At 41.2% G+C, this 15,930-nt stretch overlaps 1 protein-coding gene and 1 non-coding gene across 3 annotated transcripts in view; one reads left to right on the top strand and one right to left on the bottom strand.

The window, feature by feature from the left end:
• exoc4 (exocyst complex component 4) overlaps positions 1-15,930 on the bottom strand; it is a 474,612-nt gene that overhangs the window by 83,876 nt on the left and 374,806 nt on the right. The window lies entirely within an intron of this gene.
• Positions 13,930-14,034, top strand: LOC134299812 (U6 spliceosomal RNA). Its single transcript, XR_010007056.1, has one exon. It is a non-coding gene; the product is annotated as a U6 spliceosomal RNA (small nuclear RNA).

Raw genomic sequence — 15,930 nt, 5'->3', positions numbered from 1 at the left:
TCGCATATTTAAACCACCAACTTTCAGATCTTTGGGTCAGCAGTTCAGCCGGCACAAGGGTTCAACCCCTGACTGATAAAGACTAGGGCAATAAACTACTTGCCCAACAAAAACAAGTAAATAAAATTAAAAGCAGGAGCGCTCTGCCGAAGCAGCCTGCCTCGGCTCACGCCAACCGGAAGTTCAACACATTGCACCACTGCAGCTTCTTTTTTGAGAAATGATTGTCATTTTTTAAAACAAAATAGTGTACTATTGAGCAGCAATAGTAACGACTAACAGATTCTACCATGAACCGAATTTTTGCTTACAGTCCACTAGAACAATAATGTCCAGAGTCATCAGCAGCCAGATTTAGAACTACTCAGATTTACTTTGTTTTTACTAGAACCCCAAAACACCAAACAGAGCCAAGGGAAAAAGCGCAAGTACATCTTTAGAAAGAAAGGACAGGATGCTTCCAAGCACCCACTCAAACCAGGAGTTTGTTTTCCCTCAAGCTAGTTTAGGGGGAAATTAGCATCTTAATCCCCCCAGCCCACAACTAGGTATTTGGCAATTTCATAGAATCATAGAGTTGAAAGAGACCTCGTGGGCCATCCAGTCCAATCCCACTCTGCCAAGAAGCAAGAAAACTGCAATCAAAGCACCCCCGATAGATGGCCATCCAGCCTCTGCTTAAAAGTCTCCAAAGAAGGAGCCTTCACCACACTCCAGGGCAGAGAGTTCCACTGCTGGAACTTTCCTTAAACAGTAAAATTATCTCAAGGAATTTACTAGGTGCTCCAAGATTACTTTATGGTAACTTCTGGGGGAAGTATACCATAGAATTGCCTGGAGGACCAAGAAAACTCTTTATATTGTAACAGAGTGTATTGCTTCCATTATGGTCTCTGCACATTGTTCTGAAAAGCTTTAAAGGGTGAAAGTGCAGCTTAGGAATGCTACACTAAATAAAGATGTGAGCGGAGCATCTTTCATGCTGCAGCTCCCCCCTCTGTCCCCCCTGCACACCTTGGTTGGACCTAAATTAATCTCACGGATGCTCCGGAAGCGTCAGAGGATACTGACGATTAAACATATGTAAGTATAATGAACATAAAACACCTACAATACTGGATGCACCAGAAATCATCTGCTACTGAAGGCACGCTTACCGAGAAGACACTAAAAGGAGAAATGCACAGCATTCAGAGAAAAAGTAGACCCTGGGGATTTGAGCTACAGTATTATCACTTACTGTAGAACAGATATGGCTCTTAAGAGCAAGCTGGTGACAAATACCTTATTGCATGCAAAGATAAACCATTTTGTCTCTATTGAGTGCTCCCCAATTTCCTGGGTTTCACTCTCCCTTTTAGCAGTGTTCAGTCTAGTTTTACTGCCATAATCCATCATGTACCGATTCCCTTGAGTCCAACGTCTTGTTGACGGATAGCCACCATTTTATGCCACCCATTTTGGGGTTTTGTGGTGAGGAAGCATGGGACAGCAGATAAGGCAGCCCCCACCCCAATCCTGCTGTGGCTGCTTAATGGAGACGGAGAAGAGTCAGACACAGCCCCATTGTGCCTTGGCTCCAACCGTTGATAAGAGCCTCCCCGTTTATGTTGCAACAGCCATTGCGCTAGTCTCTGAGTGGAGAAGAACGGAGCCGGGTCTCGCTGTACCTGTTTTTTGCCAAATCATCCTTTTTTGCCTTCATGTATAATGTCTTAAATTGCAAACTTGAGGGTGAGGAACTGCCAAAGATTGTAAGGCTGATGGTGGGAACTGTGGCACCAGTAAGCTGAGCTGGGAGACTCTGTGGTTGAAGGGCAGGGTATAGATATTTTAAACCAGAACTTTTCAAACATTTAATGTTAGTGATCTCCATAATTCCACAGCACAGTATTTCATTTTTACTGAATGGGTTTTCAAGGCTATTTTAAGTGTATTTATATTTTAATCAGGAGCCCCGGTGGCGAAGTGTGTTAAAGCACTGAGCTGCTGAACTTGCAGACCGAAAGGTCCCAGGTTCAAATCCCGGGAGCGGAGTGAGCACCCACTGTTGCTCCAGCTTCTGCCAACCTAGCAGTTCGAAAACATGCAAATGTGAGTAGATCAATAGGTACCGCTCCGGCGGGAAGGTAACGGCGCTCCATGCAGTCATGCCATTGGCCACATGACCTTGGAAGTGTCTACAGATAACGCCAGTTCTTCGGCTTAGAAATGGAGATGAGCATCAAACCCCAGAGTCGGACATGACTGGACTTAACGTCAGGGGAAAACCTTTACCTTTACTTATATTTTAATCTGTTTTTATCACACTGTACCATTCAATTGTTTTTAACTTCTGCATTACGCTTTCAAAACTTGACTAAGCGTGGGATTGTTAGCCACCTTGAGTCCCCGCAAGGGGAAAGGAGGGGTATAAATAAAGTTAATAGTAATAATAACTAGCAAACAGTTTGGAAAGATTGGCTCTGAAGCAACCAAACAACCCATAAAAATATGTCTAAAATAATCTGGTCTCTGTTTTTATCTCATAAACATTATTCAGCAGAAGCTGTTTGCGTACTGTGATACTACCACAATAGCAAGAAAAACATTTGTAGTACCTGCTCATCCAGGCATTATGGGGACATCCAAACCTTTTTTGACTTCCTAAGATACTGAATCTAGGGGTTCTCCTTTCTGTATTGTAGTGTGGCCAACTAGGGCTATTTTTGTGAAGAGCTAGGCTCCCCATTTTTGGCCCCAAATGCCCTTAGGGGGTATGGTGGGAAATTCTGCATTTCCCCCCAATAGGAAATGATACAGAAGGTGATTTCTGGATTTATTCTTGATGGGAAAAGATCTCTCCTGGGCAACAAAAGGCCAAAAGAGATCTGAAAACATGGCAAAATTGGCCTCACATTTCCACAAGGCATCTGGAAGACCAAAATGAATATTTTCAGAGAGAGTGCCTGTCAAAAGCCACCTAATCTCCAAGAGTGGCTTACCCCTGACCTACTCTGACTTCACAACCAATCTATGAGGCAGCCAGGGCAAAACATAGCATGTTCGTGAAGGCCACTCAGGATGTAGATCTAAACCAATACAATACCACATGGATTTCCTGACAAAGAGCCACTGCCTCTTTTACATCCATCCAGAGGTATGCTAGCTGGTCCACAGTAAGGTTTACAATGGCTATGAAATGGGGAGCAGAAGCCGAGAGAGAGAGAGAGAGAGAGATCTGGGGTTCACAATGATGATCGTGTTAGATTTTGTAATATATTTGCTGACAATCTTTCTTTCAAACCAGGTGAAGCTGATTAATTTAAGCACTGGATGCAATGTTACCACTTAAATATTTATATGGCTTTCTCTTCACGTTATTTCCAATAATTTCTTTTTGGCTTAAAACATATAGTCAGTTTTACAAACTAGCTAGTTCCATAGACCCCACTGAATCAATGGGAAATTCTCTAAAATTTCAAAGATGAAAACCAGGACACCTGTGTCAAGGCAACACCTGAGTGTGGTCAAGACGGCAAAAGTGATTAATGAGGAAGAATAGACAAGCTGAGAGAGATGGAAGCCGTTTGCTATTGTCTGAGTCTATTGGGAAGGGCATGATCCTTCTCGCTCCTCTCCTCCTCACTGTGCTAATTCTCCATTTTGAATTTAGTTTGTTGTAACTGAAGCAAACTGAGGAAAAATGGGAGAAGGAAGAAAAAGGAAATTGGATATCTTAAAAACAGATGAAAAAGTGGGAAAAGAGAGGGCAAATCAATGGTGTCTCTGCCAAATTGGGGCAGTTAGAGGCCATGCAATGAGAATTTGGTAAATCAAGACTTCTAATGAATGCTACTACAAGGGCTGTCTTGACGCATTGTAAGTTACTACAATTGCCAAATGATGGATTAATAATTACATTTAGGTATTCTAATTTTCAAAGGATGAATCTTCCTTGAGGCCATGTTGTGTCTCCAGTGTGAAGATGCATTTTAAAAAAAACTGAGGGGGAAGTCCTGTTGAGTCATTTTTGCATTCAGGATTTAACATTTTCCTCTTGTTTGCCTAGTTTTCTTGTTTCACCTGCTATTTCTTTGTTGTTTCTTAAATGCACATTTCATGCTTGGTTAGCAGTGCCTTTCTGAAGTGTTCTCAAAAAGGAGAGAAGCAGAGGTTGGGAGGAAATGGAGAAAGTGGGGAGACTAGGACAGTCTGAAGAGGCCTTGGGGACGGCGGAAGCATTTCAAGACTGGCGTAATATGAAAGCTACCAATTTTGGGAAGACTTCAGCAAAGGACTTGAGCGGATTCGGTTTTAAGGAGAATTCTTTTGGCAATTGTAATGCACCAAGACAGCTCATATAGTAGAATTCATCCATCTTTTCAAAAAAGTCTCTTTGACCAGGGGAAGGCTGAGCGTCACATTATTAACAACAATAAACCATCATAGAACATAAAAACTAAATGGACTCTGGGGAGCAACATGCGATTGCAATTTTAGCTAAACTGAGTGGTAACAAACCTCAAGTGCTTTGGCTCATTGAGGTTTTTAAAGATACAAACTGTCATAGTGCTATTTTAAAAATGGCAAGCAAGACAAGAAAAGACATAATCCCGTGCAGAGCAAGGCAGGTTTGAATCCCATAATATACAAAGAACTCAACGTGCTAAAATATGTTAGATTTGAATGGGGCTGCAATACACGGTTTGTTTCCTGAAATGTACTGAATACTGGCTAATCTTTGACAGAAAAGAAAGACTGGTGGTTTTCAAATGAAGGATAATCCACCCAGTGAAAGACGCTGTACTTTATGAACCTCAGTCCTCACTTGTTTCATTCTTTCAGGTGGGAATGAGAAACTGTGGAAAATTCTTTCTGCCTGAGAAAAGAGTAAGCCATTTTCTGCCAGCGTGAAGAGAGTTTTCGCATTTGCAAAGACACTTTTTGAGCAAATTGCCTAAATTGCACAAATTGCATAGCTAAAATACAGCAGTTGCTGCCTTGTAGCATATATTTCTCAAAATCAGAGGCATTTGAAGGGTGGTTTGTACCTTTTTCATCATTTCACTGGGGTGAGGGGCACAAGACCCCCCCCCCCCCCCACTGAAAGTAAAAATTATGAATAAATCAATTCCTTTCCGTTTTCACCTGAAAGAAGATCTACCTAAGGATTTCTAGGTCCTCCGACACAATTCTATGGGCAACCTTTGCCAATGGTTTACCAGACAATCAATCTGGACAGACGTATCAAGAGATTCCAAGAGAGAACCTAGTGATCATATCCACAAATAATAAAATTGCAAAATTGAAACCCACAGATGTGGAAGCCAACTGTACAGTGTGATCCCCATATCTGTTCCAAGATACCTGTGGATACCCGAAACCATGGATAACACCAAACTCTATGGTTTGACTACACTTGGGGCACTTAAACACCACAGAATAGCAATTGAGGGTCCAGGGAGGCCAACAAACATTTCCAAAAGGAACTGTTTTTTGGAGCATGGATAAGTGAAATTACAGATATGGAATTGACTGCCTTGGGGATCTTTGTACAAAGGTTGGATGGACACCCTTAGGAGTGCTTTTGGTATTTATTTCTTCATGACAGGTGTGGGCCTTGATAGTCCTTGTGGTTCCTTTCAACTCTGATTATATTACTCTTTACATCCTGAGTATAAGCAATCTAAACACAAATTGAAATGATACTCTGCCCAGCTGTGCGCCATCCTGGGAAATTGCAATTTTTTGAAATTTTTTGGAATGCCTTTTAAATTTCTCAAATGTTTTTCGCAAGAAAGAACCCCTGAATTTGCTCAAATTTCACTGTTCAGGCAAATAACTTCCTGGAAAAAACACTAATGTTTGAGGAGGTAGAAGAAGGTAGTAGGAGAAGAGGAAAATGGGTCGATAGACTCAACCGAGGAGTAAAAGGTCATGGTCTTGCAAGACTTGAGCAAAGCTGTGGATAAGAAGGTGACTTGGAGGTCTTTCAATCACAGAGCCATCAATTCAAAGTTGACTTGATGGCAATTAACAACGAAATAAAACATTTGGCAGGCATCCTGTATCATGCATCCTAAACCTATATATCCATTGCGGCTGCTAAAGAAGATTGTTGAATCTGGCAAGTGAAAGTAAGGCATTATCGTGTTTGCTAAATGCTTAGAATTCTGCTGAGCTCCGTATGATGATAAAATATAGAAAGCCCTTCTGTGAGAATTAGTTTTGGAACAGAATAGATCACAGTCTAAGAGATAAGGGGGGGAAAGAAAGATAGGGCTGTGGAGGAAAGAGGGAGATGTGCAAAGTTCAAAACATTAACCGCAGACATTGTTGTCTAAGGCATCTAAATAAATAAATATCTGGTTGCCACTGCGGGAAACTAAATGCTGAAGAAGATTGCACGTTGATCTGATTCAGTACTCTTACGTTCTTACAGTAAGCATATCAGATGTTTCGAAACTGGTAATAACACTTACTAGAATGTGTACAATGGTGCAAATTGGCCAAGATAATGGAAGGTCACCCAATTGTATATCTAATCGAAGAAGACGAGTGAGTGGCAATTGGCTTACCCAAGCTGTGAAAAAAGGCTTGTTGTCAGTCTTTGTTAAGAGCCGCAAGGCCATTCTTGGCCAGTAAGGAGGTCTACTTCCTCAATCCAAAAGAAAAATGAACAGATTGTAATCACAAAATGCTCAAAAATGGTTATTATTTTCTTGGCCTGAACCAGGCCTCAAGCTTTTAGCGTGGCACCTCATTGGTCTACTAAATATTCCAGTCCCACTAGCTCACTTACCTGCAGCCCAATTCTACATCTCCCCTACCCAGCATTATCACCAGACAGAACAATTCCCCTGTCCGTACACTCAATCCATTTCCATTAGCCTTAATGAGAGTCAAGCACGGGCACTGAAGGATGAAAGGACTTCATAAAACAGAAGGAATTGGCTCTTGGTAAAGCTAGTTTTCGGTCCACTTCTCCTACCAGAGGAAACTGTCATTAATAAGCTGTGGCCCAGGTGCTGGCACAAATGGCTTCCATTTAAGCAGCATTCCTCTTAAGACTCTTTGAAAGTAGGGTTGGAGGCAGCTTCATTACAGAAGTAATGGAGCCTGCAGAGTCAAATCAGTGCCTTGCAAATGGGAGCAAGGTCCAGCCTGGGTATTTCCCATGCAGCACAGTTTCCATTGCTGCCTCCCTTCCCAGTCTAGAAATAAATCACCATCTGCACCATCACTGAATCCCTTGGGTAGCAGATGTGCTTCAATGTGGAGGCACCAAAGATGAAACGGAAGACCCAACACCAATGGTAGAGAAACAAAGAAAATAAAAACGAGAGCATTGAACAGCTCTTACCTCTAGGTGTATTCTTGTCAACAGACATCACTAACAGGAACCGCTCAATACGCATTCAAAGAATATTCTCAATTCATTCCCATTTCTCAATTGGAAAATGGCTTTCCCAACAGTCTGGAAACCCTTTTTGGAAGAGTAATAATGACTGAATGTTTTGCACAGTTTTTCTCCAGTATTCAAACATGAAGTTACCTGTGCTGAAAACACTGTTTCCTATGCAACTATAAAACAGCATTGAGTGAAATAATAAAAAATAATCATTTCCTCAACCACTTTGACTAATGTGTCTTAAATTACAAATTCCCACACCCCATAACATTGTTTATTCAGGATAGTGATTATCATTGCTGTAATATGATAAAAGTGATGACAAAATGCTTATAACTAACAATAATCCAGACAATTTAATTTATCTGACAATCATATTAACTAAATTTTCAGACATCGTGGACTTCAGCTTCCAACATTCTCAACTGTTGACCAAGCTTCTGGGAACTGAAGTCCAAAACACCCACAGGACAAAGTATGGGAACTATAGAACTAAATTAATGTTGAAGGTAACTGGAATACACTTTTTTGATGGATTGTGGATTTTCCTACATAGCCAACATGGCTACTCCTGAACGTCATTCCTGTAATACACAACATCTCCATTCAATAAGTTACAGATATAAAATATTGGGGAGGACAGACATCCTAAGGTTGCTTTTGTATGTATTCTAGAAAGGGATTTTTGGAAGTGGAAGCAGAAGTGACGAAAAACTTTCCTGTGCGTAAGACTTCCCATACACATGGCATAGTTCCAATTTGGCAAGTTCAGTTTTATTAACCAATGAAATTTTGTTGTCAGAACATTCAAATAGCTTCTTGCAGGGAGAAAGAAGAAAGAAACCCTAAACAATTTATCTTTTTGAAGGGCTCCATTTTAACACGTCAGGCCCAGCAACAACTTTATGAATGGGGCCCATCTTAATGCAATTAACCTTTAATTATAGCCCACTGCAAATGGCATGGAATGCAACTGTGCATTTAGAAGAAATGCCAACTCCAGGCAAACTGACCACTGGCCAGGAGCTTCCCAATGGCACGTACCTCCCTGGCAGACCACCCATGCATTGAATGTCAGACATGATCAGATGAAGTCAATCTCCATCCTCCGCTCCCCTGGCGGCTGGTCCCCCTCTTCCCCTTCATCTCACCCCTCCCCCTCTTTTTCTAATCAGATAACAAACAGCCTAATAACTGACTGTGTGTCTGTCAATCCAATTATTTCCTATTTGGGATGTGCTGACACTCCATTAAATAAAGCAGACAGATGGCGAGATCTTTCATTATCGTTCAGCTGACTGATTAGCCGCTTATGCACAGCGAAGGGGGGGGGGCAGGAATCAATGTAATCAGGTGTTAGGCATTGGAAAGCTCCAGAGGGCAAGTGCCGGAGGGTGCATGCATCAGTGGAGCCCCGCATACCAACAGGATTATAATTGAGATCTAATGTCCTCTGTGGCCCCCGCTTAGCGCACAGACACATCTCTGGGGTGAAGAATGAAGGTTGCCTGGGTAATTCAGCTTACTCGCATACAGTTGGATCTCCATGTTTATTGGTTTGTTTTTTCGTAGATTTGAGTATTCACAGATTTGATTAAAATGGTCAAACTGGAGGATCTAGAGATTTCTAGAGAGCGGACATCTCTAGGAAGTTCTAGATTCTATGGACAATTCTAATTTAGAACACATGTCTAGGAACCCTTAGATTCTATGTTCACACTGTTGACCACACGAGCTGGAGGATCTAGAAATTCCTAGAAAGATGTTCTCTCAGGTAAAAAAAAAAATCACAAAGGGTCCTGTGCACCTAACCCCAGTGGATGTGGAGGGCTAAATGTTGAAAAGAGTGTCTCAAAGCATCAGAGAGGCGAACTGTATATGGCACTAGAGATAACTCATCTGGATTGTTGTTTCCAGTTTTGGGCACCAGAGTTTAAGAAGGACACTGACAAGGTAGAACATGTGTATTGGAAGGTGAGTAAAATAGCAAAACAGATTTGGAAAGAAAACCCTAGTTGTTTGGCAAAATATTATAAAGCAATCCCTCTAACCCCACCCCCCAACAAAAAAAAACCTCAAAGTGAAGCTCACATTCATATCTAACTGTCCTAATTTATATTCTCTCAAAACGTAGGTGGGCAAAAGGTGGTGAGGAGGATGCACGCAGCCCTTTAACCTCTTACTGCAGCTCCCTGGAAGTCCATAAAGGAGCCGCCACAGATCTTTTTGCCCAATTATCATTCAAAATCACGGAGCAGCGTTGCTACAATCATCTCCCACTGTTCTTAAATCTCTTCCAAATGGCTAAAAATAGGTCAAAAGCGAAATCAGATCAAGCATATCTGTTAATAAAGTCTCTGATAAAGAAGCAAAGTATTTTTGTACCCAACTAATTCCTACTTTCCCTTCTTCTGTATAGTTGGAAAAGTGTGTCTAAATAGCCGTTTTGGCAATGGGACAGCGGTAAAGGTGCAAGTGGAAGAAGAATATCTGCAGTATACAGTGCAATAGGGCTTAGGCTGATAAAGAATGGAATTCGGCTCTATTCGAGCATCACAATACTATGAGGATATTTAAAGTTGGAAAGAACATAATGTTATATTTAGGTATCAAAAACTGTACGTTTTCTCATTGAAAGCCATCCCTCTAATATTTCTGTAAGATTTGGTAACAAAAGACAAACATACCTCCCAGATAAAAGTTTAGCCTGGAACAGTAATGGGGAACAGGTACCATCTGGTGGCTTTACCTTGTCAAAAGTTGTCGTGAGAATCAGAAGTCAGATGGTTCATGTGCTCATCTTGGGAATTGTTGCTGTTAATTTTATTTATTTATGTATGGCGTCAGCATGCTTTCCTTTCAGATGTGAAAATCCTTTATCTTAATAATGAACCAGACCTTTTAAGTTATGTTTAAAAAGTTAGGTGATTGAGCCGAGATATATCTACAAAGAAGGAAAAATCACTTTATATGATTTTTCCTCTTTGGGGAGAAGTTGGTGAAATGGTTGAGAGTCCACACATGTTAGGGCTCTGTTTTTCTCCTAGTTATTCAGGTTTCCACCATAGTGAATACTTTATTTTCCAACCCTTTAATAGAGATGTGTAAAAGTTCAACTAGATGTTTAGAATCGTAGGGAAAAAAAGGCAGCATATATGAATTTGCCAAATGCAAGGTCCACCTTTCATTTTATGCTAAACCATATCTAAGCCAAGTATCATTTGAACCTTAATCAGGCTCATTATTGGGTTGGCAAAGAAATGTGGCTCAATGGCACTGAGCAATATTGCACTTTAAAGGGAGAGGGTAAATCCATTGAAGGCAAACAGCTGTGCCCAGCTATTAATGAACAAGGTTTTTGTCCAGCGGAGCCCAAAGAAGAGCATCAACAAAGTTGAGTGCCCAAACAAAAGACATATCTAGCAAATTAAGCTTCTTTGTGTTGTTGTTGTTAACTGCCATCAAGTCAGCTTCAACTTATAGCAACTCTACAGATGAGAGACCCCCAAGTAACTGCTATCAAAATCCTTGTTAGGAGAACCATGGTTTTCTTGGTTCAGTCACTTCGCCTACAATGCAGTCTTTCTTTTTTCCCATTGCCTCCCACTTTTTAAATATGCGATGTTATTGCATGATATGGCCAATGTATGAAATCCTCATGTTGTCCTCTTGGGACAGTTCTGGCTTGACTTGCTCTATGTTAGGACACATTCATTTAGGCTTTTCTCTTTTTTTGAAGTCCATGGTATCTGCAGAACTTGGATAATCCTGACTTTGGGATTCAATGATATCCCATTACACTTAAGGATCTGATCTGGTTCATTCCACTCAACTCTACTACTCTTTTCCACCAAACTCCAAGGAAGCCCCCCGGGTCCTGGACCAGTGCCTGGCTGATGTGATGGGCTGGATGAGGGCTAACAAGCTGAAGCTTAATCCTAACAAGACAGATCAGTAATTTGGTGAATCAGGGTATAGGGTGGGAACTTATGATCAATGGGGTTACACTCCCGTTGAAGACACAGGTCCGCAGTCTGAGGGTCCTCCTGGGCTCAGCAGTGATACTTGATGCTCAGGTGTTGGCGGTGGCCGGTAGGACTTTTGCACAGTTAAAACTTGTGCACCAGCTGCGACCGTACCTCGAGAAGTCGGACTTGGCCATGGTGGTCCACACATTGGTTACATCAAGATTGGACTACTGCAATGCACTCTACACGGGGCTGCCTTTGAAGATGGACCAGAAAATGCAATTGTGTAAAGGTCGGCAGCCAGGTTGTTAACAGGAGTTAGTTACAGGGAGCATATTATGCCTCTCCTGAAGCAGCTCCACTGGTTGCTGATAAGTTTCCGTTCCCAAATCAAAGTGCAGGTAATGACCTAAAAAGCCCTAAATGGTTCAGGTCCTGCTTATCTTCGTGATTATATATCTCCCTACAAACCAATGCGGGCTCTAAGATCTGCTGGGGAGGCCCTTCTTTCGTTCCCGCCACCTTCACAAACGCAGTTGGTGGGGACTAGGGAGAGGGTCTTCTCGGCAGTGGCCCCCTGCACACATTTTGTAAAGACTTGAAAACATTGGTGCTTTAATGTGCCTTTGACTAAATCAGCTTGCACTATCACCATACAGTCCTAACTTGCTTTCATTCAGTTTCAGCACTTTATCCCACTTCTGGTCCTATCATCCACACTTTGCACGAGTCTGCCCTTCTCATGCAATTTGAACAGTCCCACTTTCGTCCTGTGATGTTGATGTTGTGACGCATTTTAAGATGCTTTTAATTACTGCTTTTGTTATGCAATTTAATTTTGTATTTTATATTATGTTTTAATTGTATGTTTGACTCTTGTTCTCTGGGCTTTGTCCCCATGTAAGCTGCCCCAGGTTTGTTTGGGAAGATGGAGGCGGGTTATAAGTAATAATAAATTATTATTATTATTATTATTATTATTATTAGTAGTAGTAGTAGTAGTAGTAGTAGTAGTAGCTAACCTAATTTCTTGACTACAGGCAATTCCCAATTTACAAACATCTGAGATTTTCCTGCTTCTTGCAGGGGGTTGGACTGGATGGCCCGTGAGGTCTCTTCCAACTCTACGATTCTATGATTCTATGATTCTAGAGGTAAGACAACAGGAATGGAGAGAAATCTATCCCTAAGAAGGGAAATTCACTCCTGGAAGAGTTATCATGGGGAAAAGGTGTCTCAAATGAAGCTTTATCGCAAATCCTTGTTTCCACAACAAGCCAATTATCATAGAAACAGAAAATGAGATGAAATCTACTCACATAAAAATGCAACTTAAGAACAAACCTACAGAACCTTGTTTGTTGTCCATTTTGATTAACAACTAAGCTAAGGGATAGCCAAATTTTTACCTATTGTAAAGTCTTCCTCATTCATTTTAAAGCAATATAAAGTTGTCTGGAGCCATTATTTTTTGTTTTCTTAATGTTCAGCTATATCCCTATTCCTTGTTGAAATGGAAGAGCTATGATTGAAGTCTTATCAGAACCAGAGGAATAGTGGTGGTGAAGTGATAATTATTTGCCTTGTGTTTAACCAAAGGACAGTAATGGAAAAGAAATGTGACCAAAGGAAATAAAAGGGAAGGGGCTGTCAACATGACTTAAGGCTGATGAAAGCAAGATGTTGCACCAGATGGATCTTTGATGTGACAGTATTTCCCTACTGGCCTTGCTAGGAATAGGAAATAGCATCTTCTTTATGGCACAATTTGGGATGCTAATCCTTGGTTCAACAAACACCTCTCACAACAAAGACATTTTCCAGGCAAGACTACTAAATATTTTGACAAGTGTCAACCAAGGGATTGCAAGAGAAGAGTTTCTGATCTTTTATTGTAGACCAAGTTATGAATAAGGAGGCAGAACGAGGGTTTCCTTTGTGGTCATATTTTCCCAGTTGAATGATGAGAACACGATTTAGAACAACAAAACAATTTGCAGAATCAAATGATACCAATGATACATCTTTCCTTGTATAGCTTTCTTTGCTCAGGCAATGCAACTGAGGGAGGATTTTATCCATATAATGGGGAAGGAGGATTCACGAGCATTTAGATGTTGTTGAACTACGACTTCCATCATCTCTCTGGCTCAGAGCAATGGGAACTGGAGCCCAACATCAACCGAAAAGCCACAGACAGGAAAAAAACTATAGAATGGGTAAGAAATCTAGCAAGCTATAGTGGGACTGACAAGATACGGATCAAGGTTGTAAAACCAACAATGTCTTGAGCCTGCAACTTTTCAGAATGTAATCCAGGAATTGAAAACATCCCTTGTGGCTCTTGAATCTATACAAACATATGGAGTGACATAAATATATAACTATGTCCATGGGAATCCTACAGTACACTGACAACTCCTGTCTACCAGTATCTTAATATACTTGAAACCTCCAGATCATATCTCACTTCAATTGCAAAACTAAGTGGTCTGAAGCTGTTTTGACCATTGCTCTCAAGCCAATCTGCAACATGGAGATAATAATGCTAGCTTACTATATAAATATATGCTCACCAGCAGCACATATACTAAAACTGGAACGATACAGAGAAGATTAGCATGGCCTCTGCACAAGGATGACACGCAAATTCATGAAACATTCTATATTTTTAGAGTCCCCTGTGGCATAGCAGATTAAACAGCTGAGCTGCTGAACTTACTGACTGAAAGGTCGGCAGTTTGAATATGGGGAGCGGTTGAGCTCCCGCTGTTAGCCCCAGCTTATGCCAACCTAGCAGTTCAAAAACATGCAAATGCGAGTAGATCAATAGGTACTGCTCTGGTGGTAAGGTAACAATGCTTCATGCAGTCATGCCAGTGGCCACATGACCTTGGAGATGTCTATGGACAACGCCAGCTCTTTGGCTTAGAAGTGGAGATGAGCACCAACTCCCAGAGTCGGACACAACTAGTCTTAATGTCAGGGGAAAACCTTTACCTTTACTACTCTACAAGATCAGTATAAGTATAGCCATGGAAATACCTTAATAAAACATTGAAACAACACTTTTGTTTTACCAGATGAAGTATATTCAGTGCTGCAGAAATTTAGACGTAATTCTCCACAGGGGAAACATGGGGCTTCATGTTTTCAGCTTCTTGCTTTTCTTTTCCTTTAGGAATCTTATCAGCAGTACTTCAGAGAGTCTTCTCCATTTTTCTGCCCATTTTTAAAACCCAGGAAAATTAGACACGGGCCCCATGGAGTTCCACTGGAAATGCTCTTATATCATCTGATAAGGTCCTTGGACTAGAAGCAAAAACACTACCATGATTTACTATAAGGTCTGTCTACCCACCTTTTCTCCTTCCATCAAGCACCCTATATGAAACTTGACTTGAAACTTAGTATTGAACTTAGACAGCAAAAAAAAAATCTGTCAAATTTTAAAGCACTTAGCATGGTGTTCCAATGAGTTCTGGCTGCCACAGGCAGACAGATAAAAACACAGGCATGCTCTTTTATTTCTATAGATCACAATCATTCCGATACTCAGTTTTACTAGCATTTATTTAGTCTAACATTCGTTAAAGATTCTCTAAAGTGTTGACTTGTCTGGTAACCAATCTTCTTAGAATCACAGAGTTGGAAGGGGCTTCATGGGCCATCAAGTCCCACACCATGCTATCACTTTCAACAGGTTTAACATGTGGCTCTAAATGGTTCAGTGACCTGGGTTCGTTTTAACACCAAGGAAGCGTTCCCCCCATTTAGCGCAAGGTTTTCCTCTCCTGACTTTTACTACAGGCACATTTCAAGCTCAACAATGTTGTGTTAATTACAGACTCAAAGGGAAGAAAGCTGAAAGTATGGTGGGAGCCAGCCGGTGCTCACAGCTCTCCAGATGGAGAACGCAAAGGATGCCATATTGCTCGGGCCTGACTCTGGGGGGAAAGGCAGGGAGGGGTTGTGGAGAAGACTGTGAATGGAAAGTTAAACCAGGCAGCTAAAGTTTCTGTCTTTTCCCCTGGGGCCATGCTCCAAATCTTAGAAACAGTACTGGATACGCAACTTCTTTTGCAGTGAGGACATTGATAAGACGCCTGTGCATGAATTTGTTTTATGCGTGGAGATAATGCACACATGATCAACACATAGTCGTCACAGAGAGAAGTTCACATCCAATTGCATAGTTAATCCAGAACAGGTCTCTATAGTCACCTATGGATCCATCACCAAGACTTTACACTTGGAAGGCAATCATACTCAGATCACCAATGAGGATGATGATGAACAGTATTCAAAACTGATCTGTGTTGCAGAAAAAAGATGGCACTAAACTGAAGGAAATAACGCTCTAGATATTTTCAGGTATCTTGGTCTTCAGTTTAGGAAGGGGAGAAGCAATACCCTCAGAAATATGAAGAAAAAGCCAAACGCACATATGCTCACACATCTCAGTCCCTTCCAACCTCTCAATATTGGTATTTTTATGGACAAGGGTCTACTCCATCGCCCAGCCCTATGGCAACACAATGACACAGCACATTTCTCCTTCACAGACTG

The sequence above is a fragment of the Anolis carolinensis genome, chromosome 5, assembly GCF_035594765.1.
Source record: "Anolis carolinensis isolate JA03-04 chromosome 5, rAnoCar3.1.pri, whole genome shotgun sequence".
In the NCBI taxonomy this organism is placed as follows: domain Eukaryota; kingdom Metazoa; phylum Chordata; class Lepidosauria; order Squamata; family Dactyloidae; genus Anolis; species Anolis carolinensis.
This window is presented reverse-complemented; position numbering and strand designations above follow the sequence as displayed.